The sequence below is a fragment of the Pieris brassicae genome, chromosome 5 (assembly GCF_905147105.1).
Source record: "Pieris brassicae chromosome 5, ilPieBrab1.1, whole genome shotgun sequence".
Classification (NCBI taxonomy): Eukaryota; Metazoa; Arthropoda; class Insecta; order Lepidoptera; family Pieridae; genus Pieris; species Pieris brassicae.
In genome coordinates this window covers 6,595,035-6,602,542 of record NC_059669.1, presented here as the reverse complement: position 1 = coordinate 6,602,542, position 7,508 = coordinate 6,595,035, and the positions used below count along the sequence as shown (strand labels likewise).

General features: G+C 34.1%; 1 protein-coding gene across 7 annotated transcripts in view; it reads left to right on the top strand.

Moving 5' to 3' along the window:
- The first annotated feature begins 7,219 nt into the window (after positions 1-7,219).
- LOC123709263 (protein alan shepard) overlaps positions 7,220-7,508 on the top strand; it is a 95,517-nt gene continuing 95,228 nt past the window's right edge. For all 7 annotated transcript variants that reach the window (XM_045660436.1, XM_045660439.1, XM_045660438.1 and 4 more), the window contains exon 1: positions 7,220-7,405. The gene's annotated coding sequence lies outside the window, so the exon portion shown is untranslated. The remainder of the gene's footprint in view (positions 7,406-7,508) is intronic.

The following is a 7,508-nucleotide window of genomic DNA, read 5'->3' as shown; positions in this document are numbered from 1 at the left end:
TATTTCAAATAGTCTTAACAAATAATATTCACGACAGGTTTCCATGACCACCGCACAACATGCTGTAGGGTTCATTGCTTTAGCGTACATATCAGAAAAAAGCGAATGAAAGTACTTGAAATCGCACCATCATTGAACGAAGTTTGTCACAGATCTGTCCCATTGTTCTACGCGAGTAAATTGAAATTAAATTATTTTATCTGCCCTAAAAGCAATCTTTGACCACGACTGATGTAAAATCCTCGATACGTCAACCTGTATAGTGCAAAATTTTATATCCGCTATAGTATTATTCAATATCGTTGTAAAACTGTTAGACAGCTATAAAGGAATGAATGTATGCAGCTTTACATAGTCAGTATAATCCGCAAGAATGGCTTGCTTTGTGCAGGGTGGAGAATAAATATATAAATATATAATGCCTTTGTGTAACCACATTATGTTTCATGACGGCGTTTACATAGCAACAGTATTGCATGTGAAATTTTGATTAAACAATGCGGAGGTGAGATTTTAATGTATCTCTTTAAATATTAGCAGTGTTAGCCACAGAAGGCTGATCACCTACTTGCAATCAACAAATGATCATGAAACAGATACAGAAATCTGAGACCCAGACCTAAAAAGGTTGTAGTGCCATTGATTTTTTTCTTTTTCTTTTAATATTAGAATGATTATAGTCAAAACTTTAAACTAATTTTCACATTTACATTTTTGTGTCACGCGTCTACAATAGCAACCCCGACTTCATTTGACTATTAATTCATACACGTTTCCATGTTCCAGTATCGAAATTGGGATTTGTCGTAAGATCCATAACGGCTCATTGTATAGGAGTGATAGTGTTTATATTAGAGAATTACCGAGTAAATTAAAACTCTCTATTCAAGTTATATAATTACTTTGCTTTTCCGTTGGTCAGAAATTGTAACAAAACTTATTTTACGATTATAAAATCAATTAAAATTATTTGCGTGTTATTGTAGTGCTCAGAATTTATTTGAAATACAATATTAAATATTTAAATACTTGGATGTATGAAGCAGTGTTTGGATAACGGCTCCATCATCCCTGATGTCCAGTCCTGAAGTTACCAAGCTGTGCACCACTCGCCTTTCTGTATATATGTGCGCATTTAACATTCCAGAAGTAAAACATCTTAAATCGGCGAAATGTGTCACACAGAAGGCTGATCACCTACTTCTCTATGAAATAAAAATTATCAAAGAAACGGATGCAATCTGAAGCCAAGCTATTTACCGTCACTGGATTATTATTACTAAGATAAATGTTTGTTGTAATTTATGTTAGAAATTTATTACGCTTTTCAATTATACAGTTTTGTAGAGAATTATGCTAGCGCTGATATATTAAGGATCCATTGCATACATCATTCATCAGGGTTAGACCGTGCATGTCGGTGACATCTCTCATTTCTCAACGCTTATTACATGTGCCTTAGGCTATAACATAAAATTAGGAACACTATGCGGTTTTAATTGTAAGTCAAGCATATTTTTAACTTTTAACCGTTTTAAAAAGCGTTTAGAAGATCCTGTATATTGTCAGTAAAGTTGTTACAGTGATTTCTTGATTTTTAACGAAAGGAAATGCTTGAAAGACTTAATATACTAGAGTTAGTGTGTAGAGTTATTAGTAACTATTAATTTTATATGGACAATTTTACTTGACAAATTTTAAATTATGTATATTTATTAAAATACCGGCGCGATACTGACTTATCTGAAATCCCGAAACATTGAAATATTACTTGTCCAAACCATATCTCTCATTCATTCTGATGTTTCTAAGTCCGAATTATATTAAAATTATTTCTCTAAATGAATCTTCCACGAAAATGGAGCTGTCAAATTCGTTCTAAATTTAAAAAACTTAGTACTACTTAGATATGAAATCCAGCAGTTATAAGACCAAACAGTTTTATGGTAAAAATGGTTATAAAATTCAGCACCACGCTCTCGCATTTCAAAGAAGATAATTTAAATTATACCCATTGAACTAAATTGATCAGACATGATATGGCATAAGTAGTTTAAAGCTTTCCTCGATAGAAAATTATAAGGTTTATGATACTAGTTTTATTAGCGCGAGGCCAGTATCACATCGTATTGCAAAAGGATGAAAAAAGGATAAAGTAACTTGTATGGCGGGTCGCGTAGTGATGGGAAATTAACGTATTTACACTCGATTATGAATATTGTCGTATCATATTTTAAGTCATTAAAAAGTCTATACATGTACCTACGATTACATGGGGATTGTATTGTCTTACTTTATAGGCAGAGGTGAGTGAGGGTGAAGCAACTAGATATTGTACAACCTGTTTAAAAAAAAATGTAGTGTTAGCCAATCGAGACTATGGTTCCCACAGATATAGAATCATCAACAATATTACTTATTAGAATGTTTACTTTTTTTAACCTGTTTTCGCCGGCATATATCAATACCCAAGTATAAAATGAAGAATTGTCTTGTTTAAAAAAAAGCTGTACATTTATTTTTAATTAAAATAAAATATAGTTTGATTCGCTTTCGTGACTCATGGCGCATTTCCATTGTCATGGGTTTAATTATTTGCCAAACAATAATTGATACTATGGAACTAATGACCAAGTCAGATATGTTTGCCTTATACTCGTCATTGTCAATGGAATAATGTTAGACATGTTAATATTTATATACATGTATGTATGTTGATTAAAAAATCATAATTGTCCATCCCTAGTGGCAAGATGCAGAAATCTGTGCGGGGTATGGTAAGGCGTGGGTTAACCGGTCTAGACACGATGAACTTTAAGGATCCGACAAATAAAACAAAAATATGCGTACACATCGACCCCGGGAACTTAATGTCCGCTTGTTTAAATTCGCCGATAGCGGAAACCGATTTGATTGTGGTGCTAAATTTTGACAAAGAAACTCCGTCTGCGTGAACTAAAATTATTCACTCGAACACTTTATAAAAAAATAGGTTTATATATGTTATGTATAAAATGCAATGAATCTTCTGGATTTAAGGTCAAGGTCAAGCCCATGTATATCCATTTTGCGTCTTTTACTTCCATCCCATTTCTCCGGCTTCTCTACTTCGTTTAGATAGTTTTGTCTATTACCATATTGCGAACTTCTCTGCCTACTGTGGCCTTGCAAAGTTCTGCACTTTTATTCATATACGGGTTATGACTTGGGTTAATTGTCTGTCAGTAGAAGATAAAATTTAATTAAAATATTGACAACGACTAAATGTTTTTTAACCAGCAATAAAATAAATACAAATGCGAATATTGTTTTGCATTTCACGTCTTTCGGTTTTGTTTTCATTCGTCAGTTACTTTCTTTCTCTATACTTTAATTGCCTGTGTATTTTAACGGCCGGCAACGCACTCGTGAGCTCCCTGGCATTGTGTGTCCATGGGTGGTAGTATCACTGAACATCAGATGAGTCTTCTGCCCGTTTGCTCCGTTCTAAACAAAAACAAAATGATATCCAATATATAACATAATATGGTAAAAGAAGTAGTTTGTTGTCTAAAGAATTACGATATATGTATGGCCTTTATGCAAAGGATGTCCAAATTAAATGTGAATCATAGATGCGCGTGGACCACAGAGCCTCCATTAATCACTATAGGGAAAAGGTAAACAAAGAGACGTTAATTCGACAACGACAATGCTAACTGGCTAGACGATTCGCATACACTGGGGGAGTCTGCTTTATTTACTGGTCTATGATGGAACAGTTGGAAATTTGTCCAAATAGCAAATAAAGAGCGTATATTGTAATTATAAATTGTACTATATGTAATATGGTCTAAGGGTGCGAAGAGGTACATACATATTGCGTGATATAATCTAAAATGTTTATCTGTATTTAGTGTCTACTTGGTGGAAAAAATAATCAAGAAAATATCGTCAAAATCCTAGCTGGAGACCAATTATATTCAATCCAGTATTGCGTTACTTAATAGGACGAATATATATAAAAATGCAGAACATCAGGTTTACTAGATAGACGGAATAGATCCATTGTAAATTGAAAAATCTTTGTTTCTCCCGGTAACGAGCCCTGAGCCTTGTCAGGAGACTCAGTCGAGAGTTACTTATTCTGTCATATTATTATGATTTTTATTTATTTATTTCGTTACACTTCGTTAACATGATATACTAAATCATACATATAAAAAAAACAAAAAGCAGGTTACATAAGTTAATAGTCAGCGGGCGGCTATATCGCTAACAAGCGATTTTTTCCTACAGAGGGTAAAGACAAGAAGTGCATAATTAATTAACAAGAAAAACTCAAAATAACATGTAACTGTAACCAAAGTTAAATAAAGTAAAATCTAAAGAAAAAATATAAATAATAATATGTATAAACAGAAATGTAAAAGCTAATCCAAAGGTTAATTGAGTAACTATTGACATATATAAGTAGAAGCTAGTTACGAGGCAGAAGAAAACTAATTAAAAAGAAGATTGAGAAGAAGAAGACTGAGCTGGTCTGATATCAATTGGTAAGGAATTCCATAGCAAGATACTTTGCAAAGTAAAGGTTTTTGTGACTGAGACTTTATTAGACATTTCAATTTAGCCTAATTTAGACAGTAGTAAGACATTAGTAAGAAATTATCCAACTCTACGTACAGATTAGTACAATAAAAAAATGTTCTTTATTTTCCATATACGCATAGGTAAAGGCAATGGTTGAACTAAAAACAGACGCAAAGGAAATTACAATTATGATTTTATAGCAGTTTATAATTTTAATCGTTTGCATATAACCCGAGTTCCGCCTTTTGTAAATATTTATGAAGGGCTAAAGTGCAGTCTGGTTGATAACGCTTCGTACGAGTATTGCCTCGGGGCAGGCGATTGAATTTAGTGTCATTGCATACTATAGTGATGTTTAGCTACTAACTATAATGCAATTTAAAGGCAATTACACTTGTCAGCCTAGCTTGGACTTTAAATGTAGTAAATATTTGTTGTCAAAGACAAAAACAATGTTTTTTTTTGGTTCTTTTAGATAAGCGGTGCATTGAGAAATTATAAATACTCAGTGTATTATTACATGTTAATTGATATTTTAAAACACTGTATAGTTAAAGAAATAATTGAGTTCGAACCTAAAGCAGATTTGATAAAAATAAGAAATTACTTATTTTTTCCTGTATTTTTGTAGGAGATGAAACTTAAATACATGGACAACTGTCTAAAGTTAGAACAAAAAACTACTTCTTACTAAGATTGTTAGTGTATTAACGTATGGATTAAGATAAGGTTTTCACGAAAAAGCTACTAAATATACAGAGATGTCTTCTTTTTTCGGACTATTAATGAATTTTGTAAGTTCTTTAAAGAATATTTTTTTATCATTGTTAAATGATACTGATGATGTATATATCTAGGGTAAATGCGGTAGAGAATGCAGAGATACCTCATATCTCTACTGTATATCTTAAATCGTAGGTAAGTTTTGTTATAACCAGTATATTCATGATATTGAATATTGTAAATCTCTAGAAGAGAAAATTTGTTTATCCATTTCTAATCTTTCAAAATCCGCGAGGGTTATATAGAAATAGAATAAACCGATCGTTAATGCATGGTAAATTAAATATAACCAAGATTTTTAGTGTTGGCCCAGTGGCTTCAGCGTGCGACTCTCATCTACGAGGCCTTAGGTTCTATCTCCGGCCGTGCATTTAGCACACGATTTACTGTCCATGTGCGCATGTAACACTAGCACGGTGAAGGAAAACATCGTGTAGAAACCGGCATGTCTCAAATTGAAAAATCGACAACATGTGTTAGATAGAAAACTAATTACCTACGTGTCTATGACATAAAAATAATCAAAGAAGCGGATGCAAATTGAGGCTTAGACCAAAACGGTGGGGCTAGTCCCATATTGAGAAATGAAGAGAAGCGATAAAAGAGATGGATTAATGAAGTTAGTGTAAGCATCTGAGGCGTGAAAAACAGCTTTATAGAAGATATACTGCAATATCTGCAGCCACTAATCTTATCTAAGCTAATCTAATACAACACCCTCTCGTGTTTCCAATTGTGTCCACTCAAGGTAAATTAGTGGTTTTCTCTTGGGACAATGCGAGTTCGTTGCACGGAAAATTTATAATTATCTTGAAAACGAAAGGCACCTACTGGATGTATACAGTTCAGAACTTAAGACATTTTTAACGATTTTATACAAATAAAAATACTTTACTTCTGCTTCCCTTAACGCATTTCTTATGACGTGCTCATATTAGGTAGGTCCAATAATTAAAACACGATTTAAAAGAGTTTTGTGAGAATATTTGTGGGAATATTCGAGAGAACTAAAAGAAGGATACAGAAGACAGATATGTACCAAGAAGACATCTTTTCTACAAGTTTTGATATTCTTTTGTTTAATAAAATATTCTTAAATATAATTAGGAGATCACTCATCCCAAAAGTCCTACAAATGTTTTGTTAATTGTACAAATTACCTATTCGAGTTCTGGGTGTCCTTGATAAAAAAAAGTGAAAATAGCCCATGTAGGCGTTTTGCGTGCATTGTATGTCTGTCATGAAACCAACTTGCAGAGTAACTTTTATTCTGTTTATTTTTGTCTGCTGCGCCTACGCAAATGTAGAGCGATAAATAAAATAAATTCCTGTATCCATGCGAATAATCCATATTTTTTACATTAAATATTCGCTACCGTAGAACGGGACCAGTTCTTGAATTAGTATTACCACAAAAATAGTGCAAAAGAGAAATGGTGATTGTATTGATTGGTGGAAATTGACTATTTTTAATATAATAAATTCCTCGTCGAAATTACAAATAATTTATATACAAATTTATTTAACAAAAACAGTTTCCGTATCCAAAAGCAATATAAGCCACGTTTTATTCAGATTGACAGTGAATAAAACTGCAGACTGCAAGGTTTGTTCTAAAGGGAATATCTTCCTTTATTAGCTATTCAGAATGTGAGTACAACAGATGCATCAAGGTTTTCAGAAGCATGAGGATAAGCTCACAATCATGTAAGTTCGGGCGGGGCTGCACCCTAATGCAATGATTCATATTATTCGGTTTGCGGGCGAGTTGAACGTCTTCCATTATTGTCATTCATCTGAGGAAGTGGGCGGCGCGGGACGGCGGCGCCTCACCCCCGCGCGCTTCCGAGGCTCAGTCGTCGGCCGACACTCTCGCTGCTAGTACGCGAGACACGCGATGCAATTTGCTGTCCTCTGACGTGTAGTCTGTGTGTGTGTGATTCGGCAGACGGCGCGTGTGCATCTGGAAGCTGTCCAGCGTTGGAACCGGAAACCACAGTGCTAAGTGCATCAGTGGTCTCAGCTGATCACGCCGTCAAGCGAGCGCACGGTGAGTGCGATCGATGCATACCTAATTGTCTATTTTAAGCCGCTCAAATGTAATTGGCAAATTACGATACCAGGGATTCGAAGAATCTGGTTTGCCGAACGTT